General features: G+C 42.2%; 1 protein-coding gene across 3 annotated transcripts in view; it reads right to left on the minus strand.

Annotated features, from left to right (window-relative positions):
* The window catches only part of LOC147887359 (G protein alpha subunit 1), a 49,274-nt gene that overhangs the window by 20,193 nt on the left and 14,040 nt on the right, over window positions 1–15,041 (minus strand). The window lies entirely within an intron of this gene.

Consider the following 15,041-nt stretch of genomic DNA (forward strand, 5'->3'; position numbering starts at 1 on the left):
CCGCACGAAGAATGGCCTAACAAAACATATACTCTCCATGTATGTCCCTAAACCAACCCAATCTTCTTCTTAAAGGTTAAAAGCAAGTCTGTGGTCCAGAATAGTTGACTCTAATCAATTTTGCAAAGTAAAGTAACGCAAGTGTCATAGAAAACTTGTGCATTTACTATGCCATGGTTGCAGGAGTACATAGCCATTTGCTAAACAATAATGCATTGCTCTGAAAAACAAATGTAAAAAGAAAAAAACGGATCCTCCTTCAACCTCTGTAGACGAGTTACAGTACAGTAGAACCTGGTGTCGACACACTTTGGCAAGGCAACATGAATCCCCCTCTTGTCACACAAACCATCTACCAACAAATGAACTAAAAGAACATCCATTATGCCCATGCTGCAAACGAGCACAGGGACAGAGATGCCAAAAGAACAAAGAGATTACAAAGCTCACGAAGCCAAAGCAGCCCATGATCAGGAGAATTGCTTGTACCTACCCCTTAGTGCTCATTCCTTTGCTCAATCAGTTCGAGCAAATTTCCCCATCATGTTAATACACGCCAAGAAGTGCATTTTGTCATGAAACTTTCATCGTGCCAAATTACTGCTACCTTCGTACATGGACCACTAAAAGCTCAAATCTTCAAAATGTCCCAAGTCTTATAGATAAGACAATTTAGAGATTTTTTTTTAAATTACAAAAATTATACATACGTTTGTGTGTGCGTGCGCGCGTGAGGGGGGGGTGTGAGAGTGTGTGAGAGGTCGTGTGTGTGTGTGTGTGTGAGGAGCAATGGCATGTGTGTGTGTGTGAGGAGTGTGTGTGTGAGAGAGGAGAGGTGTGTGAGCTCTAGCGCCTCAAGCACCCAGCCCGCAAGCATCCGCTCCCAGTCGCGCTGCATCAGAGCCTTAAAACCGGTGATCTAGAGCCTTTAATACCAGCCAAAACAGCTCCGTACGAATTCCGTATAGGTGTACGGCCTGTACGGACATCTCCGCCTGCAACAGTTCAGCTGTTCCCAGTTCATCCCCGTTTCTCGGCTCTTTTCCACGCAGGGTTTCGTTTGCAGATTACTTCCACGCGCTGACTTTGAAGGCCTTTGCTCTTGTTTTTCTCCTCTTTAGTCTTTGGATCTGCTGCACCTTTCGCATCGCCAAAATCTTACCCTTTCCTATGAAATATAGCTCAACTAGGGTTCTTTACTGTTTTTTCTCTCTTTTTCCTCTACAAAACTGTTTATTATCCTCTCTCGACCTCTACATCCCTCTTTCCCTTCTATCTCCTTACCAATATACTCTTTTTCTCTTCTCTGTGGGCTTCCTGTGGATATTTCTTTGGGACTTGTTTTTTTGCTTCCACTACCCTTTTACAGGTACTTCATTCCTGAGTTCCATTTCTTACAAAGCTATGGTTGAATATTCCTATGAAAAAACGTTTCAAAAGGAGCGTTCAGTTCACTGCAAGAAGCAAAAGCGGGTTGAGGGTCAGCATGACCCGATGCATGATACTCTTGAGGCCCAACTAGTATATGATGTCATGTATGAAGGATTTGCAGACACGAGAAAAGAGTGGAAAGACTCGGTTCCTTCAGTTGGCCTCATGGTTGAGGTAGATGAAATTGTGGATCCAGTCAGAGAATATGTTAAGAATGCAGTCATATTATTTTTTCCAGGCCGGATGCCACCTGCCGCAGAGATAGGCAACTGGTTGACACGCACACTGGCTGGCTCGTTTGTTCGTAAAGTACATTATGCAGCCAGGGGTTTTTTTGAGGTTATCATGGTGGATGAGATACACAAACAAATGCTCTTGGAACATTCGCCTCTCTTTTTTGGGCAGCAAATGGTGCATGTATTGCCATGGTCTCCCACAAGGGATTTTCAGGCTTTAATCCGACACAGATGCCCGGTTTGGGTTGAAGTTGTCGACTTCCCACAATGTATGGCCTCACTCTTGCCTAAAATTGCAGCATCTTTAGGTAAAGTGGTCTGCCCACCACGACCAAATTGTAACTCGAACAAATTTTGCATTCTCTGGGATACTGATAATCCCACACCAGACTCTTATTCAGTCACGGTGAATAATGTGGACATGGGAAGTGTTTTTTATGAACTCAAATGGGGATTATTTGCAGGGGCTTGTTTTGAGTGCAAAAAATTTGGACACATGGCTTCATAGTGTCCAATGAATCAGCATAAAATGCCTCATACCACTTTGCCGGTTCAAATGCCTACTAAGGATGCTCCTACTTCAGTTGCAAATAAAAACAAAGGTAGTAGACAGCTTTCTGGAAGTCAGGATAAAGGCAAAGCTCCAGTGGCTTCAAACGGGAATGTCTTTTCACATTCACCTCCTGCTATTCAACCCTTGACCAAAGGACAGAAACCTCCAACTGATGGATGGCAAAGTCCAAGAAAAGTTATTTCTGCTCGAAGAATTCCACCCCCCCGCACTTGGAATGGTGCATCTTCTAGTGGAAATACCCCAGAGGTAAATACAGGAATTGGGATTACATGGGCCGCAGTAATAGCTAGCAGAACACTCTTCCTGAAGAAGAGGTTGCTGCTTTGCTGTCTACTCCTCAGGTGGCTACTTCTTCTCAAGGGAGAGGCCTTGACCCTGAGATAGAAACCTCGAATAATGCATTGAAGAACAAGCCATCTGCCTTTGTTGTCATTTAAAGCAATAACTGGTTGAAGCTCATGTTTGATCAAAAGGAAGGACTACCCCTGAGAAAGAGTGCTCCCCAGCATAGAAAATATCATAACCACAATAGTGTCTTGTCTTTCCTGCATAGACGTGTTGGTTGTGTTCTTGTAATGCCACTATGTCAGGCTGAAATCTATTGATGTACAGCCACACAGATTTCCATTTCCTACTGTCACACATCCCCTGGACATTGAGTGTAAAACATTTGATATGAGCAGTCATATTTACAGATATTTATAGTAATATAACAACTATGTACAGCAGCAAAATTTATGAGGAATTTGCTTCTGTTTATGCACCTCAGTCCTCTAGAGAAAGAACTGTAATTTGGGATGCCATGCAACAATATCCATGGAGATATCATGCCTACATATGTGGAGATTTCAATAATGCTCCACAACAAGGTGACAACACCTTCAGACATGGCCATATGTTAACTCCTGAAAGGCATGCATGGTCTCAATTACTCTTGCATCTGGATTTGGTTGACCTTTGGAAGGAATTGCAGCCTTTGTCACCTGACTACACATTTCAACATAATGCCCTTTCTTCTTATCAGGCACGTCTGGATCGATGGTATAGTATAGCTCCACAACAAAATGGGGATTTTACATGCAAAATGTGGATTGACTATGCCTTTGTGCATTCAGACCATGCACCCCTATGGTTGCGGTTATCATTTCATGATATGCCAGATGATAGATTGCCACAAAGGAGACATCTAATCATAAACAATAGCTATTTGCAACATGCTGATTTCAAGGCAATGGTTACTGAAGCATCTCATTGTCTGTCCTCTAGCAACCATATTCATATTGATGATGCCTAGGATTCTTTTATTTCCAAAATGCAAGTTGTGATTAGAGCTTATGGCAAGTCTTACATGAAGACTCTCAGGGAAACCATTGCTCAGGCCAAATCCACTTGTCAAGACCTCACTGAACTCAGCCATCATCGTTCGTTGTCCATGCATGAGCAAACAACACTATGCCAGGCCAGACATTGTCTTAAACTAAATGATCACAGGAAACTGGCCAAATGGGAGACTAGAGCAAGACAAAGAGCCTTTACAGATAAAGGTTGCTCTTCCAAAGAATTTTTCAAAAGTTTGCATCAGAGGAGACTCAAACAGAAATTTACAGGGTGCTTATGCCTGATGGATCATGGACCACCTCACGGTCACAGCTTGCTTCTGTTTGTGTGCATCATTTCTCTCAGCAATTTGGTTCTGCACTTCCTCCCTCACAACAGGTTTTGCTTGCACGAAATTTAATATTGCAACATGTTTCTCCTATTATTTCCACTACTCAAGCTTTGGAATTGGAGGAACCCTTTACTGAGAGGGAACTGTCAGATGCAATCAAATCCTGTGGCAGATAGAAATCTCCAGGATGGGATGGTTTAACAGTCAAGTTTTTTCTAGAATATTGGCCTATTTTGAAGCATACATTGCAACATATGGTGAATGCTGCATGGCAAAATCAGAAAATGCCAGACACATGGAAGAGAGGTCTTGTTAAACTCCTTCCAAAAAAGCAAATTTGTGAGTCTTTAGCAAACTGGAGACCTATCACTCTTATGCCAGTCATTTACAAAGTCACTACCAAAATGATTGTTGATCGGCTAAAGGGGTTTTTACATGATGGGTTGCATCCTGCCCAATATGGCTTTGTCCCGCGTAGGCATATCACAGATAACATTGCTAATGCCTATGTTGGAATTGAATATGCCAAATACACGCAGCAGGATGTTTTGTTATTGCAAGTTGATATTGCCAAAGCCTTTGATATTGTTCAGTGGGATTTTATTTCATCGACTATGCAGGCATTGGGATTTGGCACAAAAATGCAGCAACTCCTCACTTGGCTATATCAAGATAGTAAAGCTGCCTGCATACTTTCAAGGGATATTTCTCCATCCTGGACTCTTGGTTGTTCTGTTAGGCAAGGATGTCCCCTAAGTGCTTTACTTTTTGCCATAGCCACTCATCCAATGCTTCAATATCTGGACCACCTTTTGGACACTGACCAGTTGCACGGCTTGGAGATTCTTGGTAGTCATTGCATGATCGCTCAGGCATATGCTGATGATTCATTCTTTACTCCAAAAAATACTCGGGCAGATCTGTCCATGATTATGCAGGCTCTTTCTACATATGAATTGGCTGCTGGTCTTTGGGTAAATTTTCAGAAATCAAAATTGTTGCCGTTGCATGCACAGGAATGGCACAGCCTTCTGTGACCTGGGGAAATTGTCCCCGCTTCTCAATTCATTCGACATCTCAGTTATCCTCCTTTAGGTTGGGGACTCACTCATTCCCAACAAACTGATTGCGTGCTAACAAAGTTAAGGGCAAAACTTAAATATTGGAAGCTTGCAACTTGGCCATTACATGTTCGTTTGCGAATTACACAATCCATTTTGATAGCATACATACAATTTTATCTGCCCCTCACTATGTTCACTAAGGCAGATCTGGTTTCCTTTATGTCAGCTATCATGGAAATTTTCTGGTGTTCAAAAAATGGCAAGAAAAGTCTCAGATTACTCTCTATGCATCGTCTCTGTTCTCCAAAAATGCACGGGGGTCTGAACATTCTCAATATTCAGATGCATTTACTTGCTCATAGAGGAAAAATGATGATGCAGTTTATGCAAGGAGATCAGCCTTGGGCTTTCTTGATCCGCTCTCTCTTGTTACATATTCATACCTCTGCCTTTGGGCATTGGCAGCCTACTCAATGGGATTTCTTATTTGGCTCTATCCAAGGCAAAATCAGAGGCTGCCCTTTTGTCTCTCGTCTGCTTCTTGATTGGAAACATATCTTATCCCACTTGGAATGGCATGGCAGAGATTCTCTGTCGGGAAACTCTTTGAGGGTTGAGAATATTTTTTGGTCTAAAGTATTCCACCCTCCTTTGGCCATACAAGAACCCAGACCTTCTTATTTTCTCTCCTTCAAAGGCATTTCATCTGTGGCGGATGTACTTCAGGATGATGGCACAATTTTATCCTTTTCTATGGCTGCTAGCAAATACGGCTTGGGAGCTCATTATCGTCCTTTATGGCATAGGATTTCAGCAATGGGATTTCAACAATGCTTCAACCGTACTTGCCGGTACCTCGTTTGGAACTTCAGAATAGGCTTGAGGATTGGATTTTACGCTCTTCTTCCTCATACGCCCGTCCCTTGAAGCTCTCACATATCACAGTGTCATCTCTGTATAAAGTGTTATCACCTCCGCCTTGGATTTCTCACAGAGCAAATACTGTTTGGCATATGGATCGCCCAATGAAGTGGTGGAGAAAAAGGTTGTACAAAGTCCCTCTTCGGCAACAGCTTTTCCTTTGGCGAGTTCTCCTTGGCATTTTTCCATCTGGCCAGTTACTCGCACACATACATATTGCTCCGGCTGTTTGTCACAGATGCCAGCACTCTACTGAATCTGTGCTTCACATTTTTTAGTTCTGTCCACATACTTGTGATTTCATCGCTCTCATCCGACAGAGGCTTCGAGCGAGATTTCCTACTGTTACCTTTGGCAGATTTTTCTCGTTGTTTGGTTTTCATCCAGCGAGATAGGGTTTTTATTTATTTTTTGTATGGTTGCGCTACTGGACACTATGGACTTTATGGATGGACAGAAATCATAGATTCTTTGGTGATCCACTATTTTCATCCTTTCTTTTTTTCAAACGATCTCTGCAGCAATCATTCTACGATTGTGTTCAGACTCGTTTGATTGATCAGGATGTGTATAAAGCTTATACTGAGATCTTTAGTTGAGTAGTAGTTACTTCGTTTTTGAAGTAACTATGAATGTAATTATTTTACAGCAATAAAAGATTTCTTCTCACCAAAAAAAAAAAAAGAGTGTGTGTGTGTGGGTAAGGTTTGCACTGGCATTCTGGGAGCTCGGGAAGGGCATTGCGAAGCACATTGCTCCTGCTTTATGTCATCAGTGTCTAACTTCTCAGGAGACTGTGCCTCATTTATTTTGGCATTGCCCATCTTCTCGACAGTTTCTAGATTCTCTTCGACAGAGGCTACAAGCAAGATTCCCGACTCTTCTCTTCGGGAAGTTTTTCTGGCTCTTTGGTTTTCATCCATAATGACCGGAGTTTCATCTTTTCTTTGTTTGGGCTCGCTATTGGGCACTTTGGACTTTATGGACAGGCCCCAATTGTAAAGTCTTTAGTGATCCCAATTTTTCTTTCTTTGCTTTCTTTAAGCGTTCTCTGTAGCAATCTTTCTTTGATTGCTTGCAGACCCGCCAGATAGATCAGGATGTATATTTGGCTTATACTAAGATCTTTAGTTGATGTATTTTCTAGCATCTCTTTCTGAGGTGACTTTTCTTGTAATATAATCAATCAAAGCTTTCACTATATAAAAAAAGTGTGTGTGTAAGGTGTGTGTGGTGAAGAAGAGAGAGCAGCTATGGCGATTCTGGTTTCCTGCACACCCGTATGAGGCTCCCGCCAGGCCCGTTTTGCCTTCCGTACTGCTGACATGTACCCTAGCGGCCTGCTCACATCCTCCCGTCCTTCTTTCCCTACCTCAGCTGCCCATTTTTTGTCCGTACTGTACGGATTTCAGCCGTACAGTCCCGTACTGTTGTACTGCTGTAGATGGTGGTAACTAGTAGACTAGAACCCTGGGTGGTTGCTATGTCAAAAGAGTGCATTATGCAGCAAGGGGCTTTTTTGAAGTGATCATGGCAGATGAAGAGCATAGACAGATTTTATTGAAGCACTCTCCTCTTTTCTATGGGCAGCAGATGGTTCATGTGTTGCCCTAGTCACCTACCAAAGATTATCAAGCATTGATCAGACAAAGATGCCCTATCTGGGGTGGAAGTTGTGGATTTTCCCCCTGTTTGGCTTCTCTTTTGCCAAAAATTGCAGCCTCTCTTCTCTTGTTCAAGGCTTAGGAGACTTGGCTATGGAATCTCGACGACTACAAGCTTGAAGTAGATGGACTTCAAAGGCTTTGTGATGATGAGTGAAGCCGCATTGCTGGGTATCTTCACGTGAAGGAGATGGGTGACAGAAGAGGAGAAGGTGAGGCACGGTTAGTCCTTGCTGGAAGCTCAGAGACTTGAAAGGCAATGCTATTATGCAGGTTTGGAGAAGAAGGGCTCCAAGTGCACTCTGAGCTATAGGAGAGGAGGATGTAGGAGTTTGTTGTGGCTGGAGGATCTTGGATAGTGGGGATGAGCTCTTCTTGAGTAGTCGGCTGCTGCTATTGTGAAGTGGCATGCTTTGGATGAAGGAAAGCGGGTGAGCTAGGTCCCAGAGAGAAGTTGCGACATTGCAAGTTCTTGAGAACACAGAGGAGAATGACTATGCAGGCGTGAAAGAGAAGGGCGATGCATGAACTCCATGTTGCAAGTGCTAAGCTACAATTCTTGGATTATCACGAAAAGGTCATGGATCCTACTTGAAGGACCGACTGTGCGAGCTGGAGCCACATGGTCTCACGAAAAAGCGTGGCTACTTCATGGCCAGATTATTTGGGAAGGGTCGTAGCTCTCAGTTGTGTGTTTGAGGAATTGAAAACACAGGGGGTGCCTTGATGATATATCTCAGAAGAGAAGCCCTAGTTGGTCATAAAGCTTCATCAATTGCTTGCGACCTATGATGAAGGGAGCTTGGCTCACCCAAAACTCAACGAATTCCATTGAGAGCTCGTGGAGAACAGACAGCTTGTATATGAAATGTATAAAGTCCTTAAATGGTTGTGCATGGTGAATAGAAGTAGTTGTGGAGAATGCTTGCATAGTTGGTTTCTAAAAGGTGTGACAGTAGCACTTGAAGATCGAAGAATTGACGTGAAGACCATTGAGAACACGTATGAAGGGCTTGCACATCCTATGAGTTTGTGATCATGCTACTGGAAGTTGGTGCACTTACTTGATGTTGACGGGACAATCCCTTTTGGTTTCATGATCATGATGATGGTTGAAAGACGCTCTCATATGGGGTGTGGGTTCATAGCATGTATGGTGGTTTATACCTTGAGCTGTCAGGAAGTGTTCATGGCAGTTCTGCAGTTCTAAAGTTGTCATTTTCATGGGATTTATGTTTCATGGGTCTTCTATGTATTTTTTTGAGCTTGCAGTAGGAGAGCTTGTCATGAGTTGTATAGACCATTTGGTTGAGGTTGTATGGCTTCCGGAGGAAATGTGACCAGAGGATGAGTTTGTAATAGGGGTGTGTAAAGACAAGGATTTTCAATGGATGCCCTTTACCTTGTGATTGTGTTGTTCGGTTGTTTTAAATGTGGATGAGGGTGGCTGTGAAGGCGGATTAGGCTCTACTGCTTTTGTCCATCCAACGTCATCAGCGCCCAACAGTGGGTGTAGACCATAGTATAAAAATATGCTCTCACACATACCAATCCACACATCCTGTCGAATGCCAAGGATATGTTCAAGTGCACATCCAAAATAATACATCCGATTCATTTTAGGCATAGTCAAGGTAGAGAACTGTGAGTGCATAAGTGATGACAATGTGACAAGGTTGTAAATAAAAGAATAGCGTAGGATGTTGCATTTGAAGAAGTTCTAGTAGCTGCAATATTGACCACCATCGTACCATTCACTTGGTCTCAACACCATGGCATCTCGTTCTTGAATGCATCTCCACAAAAACCACATGCCACAATGAATGAAACACTGAGTGTAGGCACTCCATCCACTCTCCGATGTCGGTATAGATCTAACTCCAAAAGAAGAAGGAGCTGCCTCATTGTCTTCTCCTCAGGCTGACTTTTCTTCTCAAGGTCGAGGCTCGGATACTGAGATGGAAATGCAGACATAGAAGGCTTTTTGGCTATTGTACATACCTTTCCTATATCTGTAAATATGCTTGATCAAGCCTTGGGTTCTTATGCTTAGATCTCTAGTCACACATATCTAGTCTACACTGGCTTTACAGGAACCTCGCCGTTCCCACTTTGTTTCTTTTAAGGACATCACTTATGTTGCTAATGTTATTCATGATGATGGCTCTATGCTACCTTTTTCTCTGGCAGCTACACGGTATGGCTTGGGCTCTCATTATCGTGCTTTGTGGCAACAAAATTGCTTATATGCTTTCACCTTTTGTTCTGATTCCTCCTTTGGAACTTCAGGACAGGTTGGAGGATTGGACTTTGACTTCCCCAAGGTCCTCTTCTCGCCCTTTGAGGCTATCTCAGATTACGGTGCCTGCATTGTATAAAATCCTTATGCCTCAACCTTGGGTCTCAGAGAAAGGCAATTCTATTTGGCGAATGCATCGCCCAGCCAAGTGGTGGAGAAAGAGATTACAACAACTTTGGACCTATAAAACTCCTCTTCGGCAACAGGTTTTCTTCTTGCAAGTGCTTCTGGGCATTTTTCCATCTGAACAAATGTTGGCTCATAGACACATTGCTCCTGCTCATTGCCACAGATGTTTGAGTTCTCAGGAGATTATGCCTCATTTATTTTGGTTTTGTCCATGTTCTCGTGAGTTCATTAATCTTCTTCGGTAGCACCTGCGAGCGAGATTCCTGACTGTTCCTTTTGGAAAGTCTTTCTGGCTCTTTGGTTTTCATCCACCCAGACCGGAGTTTCATCTTTTCTTTGTTTGGGTTCGCTATTGGGCATTCTGGACTTTACGGACAGACAAGAGCTGTAAAGTCTTTAGTGATCCTATATTTTCCTTGTTTGGCTTTTTTAAGTGTTCTCTGCAACAATCCTTCTTTGATTGCTTGCAGACGCTCTGCATAGATCATGATGTGTATCTAGCATACACTGAAATTTTCAACTGATGTAATTTTGGCTGCCTCGTTTTGAGGTCGCTACTCTTGTAATATAATCTATCAAAAGTTTTCACTTTTAAAATAAAAAGTGTGTGCGCGCGCTTGCGCGTGTGGGTGTTTGTGTGTGTGTGGGAGATATACCACCACCCCTGACTAGACTCAATTTTTCAATTGGTGATAGAGATGGATATTGGCCCTCCAATTGTTAACCAAGACACTGAATCCGAGATCACCAACGACTAGCATGTGATTATTTACGATGAAGAAAACATTAATCAACAAACGCTTTGTAAATGAAGTGGTGATAAAAGTGCTATGTAGAAAGCATATATTTGCGCTCATGTGCGGGCAAGCAAGTACTGTCTTTGCTTTCTTTGAAGTTTGTGCATGTACAAAGAAAATGTAAACTTGTTTTTAAACATTATACAAACAAGCAAAAAAAAGATAAAGACAATGTGGTATCGAAGGTAAATCGATATGGCACATACTCCGACAATGCATCTATGGTTAAAACTGGGAGATTGTTTGAGTGTACTGAGCCTAACTCTACTGGGACCATTGATATCATATAAAGTGCCTCAATGTTTGCATCATTTGTTGCATCATACTCAACAACTTCCTTGCCCTTGTCAATCCTACGTGGTAAGCTTGAGCTTGCTGAAATAATGAATTCAGATTGCAATAAGTAAACATTGCTTTACTTAATGATTCTCTGTTTGTATTTCTCTTAAGTTGCCATAACAACCACCATGCACAAATAATTCACAAAAACCAAGAAAATATAAACTCTCTTTTAAGCAAAATCTTTTGTAAACTGACATAACATGCTAAACGTTTTTTTGCCTTTTAACATGATGCTTGAAAATAAAAGGCAAAATATGGCACCTCCAAAGCTAGAGACATGTCCAACCCTATCTTTATGCGAGTTGACTTGACTGATGCACAATGCTGTGAAACAATCACCCTTCATGTTCCATATGCATGTCTTACAATTGAGGGATGTCTTGCAAGTCGATGACTTCTTTTGGATAGCAGTTCCAGCCATCACAAAAAGAGTTGCGGGTTGACGCGACAATAACAATAATCAAGGACGAACCATTTCATGGTGTCATATCTTTTGTCCATGAGAAACCAATAAGAATCTAAGCACCGCAGCAAATCAAGTAGAAAAACGAAAGCTTCATTCGTATCATTGATAAATACCATAGCCTTTGTCGTTGTGAAAATAGACCTTGATGGCCCACCATCGGACCAGATCATTGTTCATACGGGCCAAATGCTGAAGATCATTTCACGGTAGGTGCATAAGAATCTAGGGAATGCAGTTGTGGTTGTTTTTCCAACACACTTTCTTCTCGGCCTTAATTCAGCATTTTACTTCTGCACAACAGTCCCAAATATCTCTGGATGATCAATCTGCTTTTAAGCTGCTCTTTCTCGCTTGGTTGAAAATGCTCAACGAAAGCTGAGAAAATGGCAGCTTTGCTCTCATAAAAAAGCCATGCAGGATATAGGCTGTTATTCCAAGGCATTTTTCAAAGCCTTCATGCTTGATATGTTTGCTGCCCCTTCCCCGACTTCTACTATGGAGGTCGATGCTGAGAGTATTTTTAGTCGTAATGTCATTCCCATTCTATTGCAGGAGGAAGCACATCATTGGAGCCGCCTTTTACTGATCAAAAACTAAACCTGGTATTATCGAAGGTGGGCTGCTCCAAATCCCTAGGTTGGGATGCCCTTACAGTAGATTTTTTTTTTTGGAGGAATTTCGGGATCAGCTCTGCCCTATTCTACTATAGATGATTAGTATTGACTTTCATAAACACACACATTTGTCAATCAGGCTTAAGTGGATGACTCCCTTTTCTTTCTACATAACTTGCAGGCTGAGTTCGGTATCTTATGCAAGCCTTGCATCTTTTTGGGTTGCCTCCCTGAGAGTGTCATTGGCATCGTCTTTTGTGAGAGTCAAGTGTACTGCGGAAGCATGCATGAGAGAGAGAGAGAGAGAGAGAGAGAAAGAAAGTTGTATTAACATCTTGGGGAAACCTCACGCGCCTATGAGACAAATACAATCAACAAAATAGCTCATACAAGCCGCCATGGGCTGAAGCAAAGGGCTCGCTAAGGTGCTTGCTGAGTGCTAAACCAAGCTAATGATCTCAAAAACTCAAAAGCACATTCTCAAAGCTCTCAAGAGACTCCAGTGGGTAGTGCAAAAGCTCCAAGGACATATCCAGGAGTAGTGACTCCAATTGAGATGGAGATCGGGACACGGAGATCGACGACAGGATATTGTTGCTCCCTCGGATCAGTAGCAATCACGAGAAGCAGTAAAAAGCAACCCAGAGTAGCATTGCCATCTATTGAGGTCAAGTACAGGGCCACATCAAGTGCCTTTGAAGTGGTGTGCCTTTGAAAATTGCTTGGCGAAGTAGGGTTTCCACAGCGGGATCTCACAATCATCAGGTGTAACAACCAGAGTTGTACATCAATTGCAAGAAATCCAGTGTTCCACACTCGGACTAAGCATATTGAGATCCAACATCATTTTGTTCGCAAGAAGATACTTGATGGGGAGATCCTGTTGGCCTTCTGCCCGACGTAGGATAATGCAGCAAACATTTACCAAGCCTCTACCATAGCAACTACTTGGCGAACATTCCAACTCACTTGGGTACATTACAGAGTGAGGGCTTCTTTGTGGTGTGCTCGCCCTATGTGAGGATAGAGGGGGATAGACACGTACCAGAGCCACATCTTCCACTAGGGTGTCATGGTGGTTCTAGCCAATTTCGGGGCTGATCCCAGATTCCAATGTATATGCTAGGGTACAGCACAAGCTGGTATGACACTGTATATGGCAGGTACGGCCTAGATCAAGACAAATTCAGGGTCCAATGGACCCACCCTATTGTTGCATGGAGCCGCCCTTGTTGTCGCATATTTCATGACCACGTTGGGAGGCCAACTAGGCCACTTACCTGGTTGGGTAACCCGGCCAGCTTGGTGGAGTTGCACTTCCTCTAAACAAAATTGTATGAGCGAGGTTTTATGAGCGATTCAAGATTAGCAATACACTCAAGGAGTGTTTAGTAGAGAAACTACCTTGGAAGTTCATTCTATCTCTTCATTTTCCTTCTAGAGTGTTTAGTAGAACGCAATTTGTCAGCTATTTCTAGAGTGTTTAGGAGTGTTTATTAGAACAAATTTTACAGATTGCCTATTCTATCAAGTAAGCACAAATTACAAAGCATGAAAAACCAAGGCAAAAACAATGACCCAATAATTAAATACCGCGCTTCCATCAAACCACAACTTATTATACCTCTCCATAGAGTTTTCTTATCACTTTTTATGGCTCTCATCAAAGGGGTCATCCATGAGAATCAACGATTCTTTCAGTGAAAAGTGAAAAACCTACTAAGACTAAATACATATTATGACTATTTATACTCTTAAAAACTAAATTTAAAATTTAAGACTCTAAATTATATAATTTATAACTTATAACCTTGTAGATGTGCTCAAATGGCCTTTTTCGTTCGATTTGAGTGGCTAAATGACTATATTTGGACATTGGATGTGAAAGTTATGACATTTTTAAAAATGTTGTCCAAGATAGTCTTGCTTGCGAAACTACCTTGCAAGGCTTCCTACAAATGGCTTTCTTTGGAGAAAGCTCCCATGAAGAGGGGTGATGAGAGCGTTTCTTCAAAGTCCAAGGTAGTTTCACAATGAAACTGCTTCCTTCAAATGAATTTCTTTGATAAGCCCTCCATGAAGAGGGGTTATAAGAGGTTTTCTTCAAGTATACTCCCCGTAACAAATATGAGTTATGAGGGGATTTTCTATGAGAAACCCACTGTAGTACACGTGGGTTTTTCCAAAATCCTTTCCATCCCTAACATCATTGTCATTGTTAGATGAAGTTCTCCATATTTGTGCCAAGATCTATGGACACAATAGACATTCTCATTTGAAGTGGAAATTTATCTTTTTAATAATTAACTATAAACATATAGCTTCTCTGAGAAACATGGTTTTAGTAACATATCTAATATGCCTTTTTTTGAAGTAGAAATGTGAATTTTTTTTCCTTTGCTCGGATGCGCGGAGGCTTTTGCTGAGAAAAGGTCCACCCCCTAGCTTGGTTGGTGTAACCCAACCAACCTAGGCGGATTACCAGAGGCCAAAACCGACCCATGAGTTGGATCAGATTGACCATGCAGGTCGGTCTAGGTCGGCCTACATAAGAAGGCTGACTGTAGAGGTAAGGGAAAAGAGCTTGATTCCGGATCTTTGCAATTCTCTCTACGCAACATCATATCCTCTTTGTCAACAAGGATGACACTTTTAGGATATGTGTGGACTACCACCTACTCAACAAGCTAACCGTCAAAATTTGATCCCCTATGTTATATCATGGAGCCTCTCAATGTTTTCCAAGATCCTCAAGAGCTGATATCATCATATGGAAATCCATCACGGAGACATCCATAAATCATATTCTTTCATATCATCAAGAGCTGATATGAT

The sequence above is a fragment of the Dipteris shenzhenensis genome, chromosome 23 (genome assembly GCF_047967505.1).
Source record: "Dipteris shenzhenensis isolate YYH24624 ecotype China chromosome 23, Dip_SZ_1.0, whole genome shotgun sequence".
Taxonomy (NCBI): domain Eukaryota; kingdom Viridiplantae; phylum Streptophyta; class Polypodiopsida; order Gleicheniales; family Dipteridaceae; genus Dipteris; species Dipteris shenzhenensis.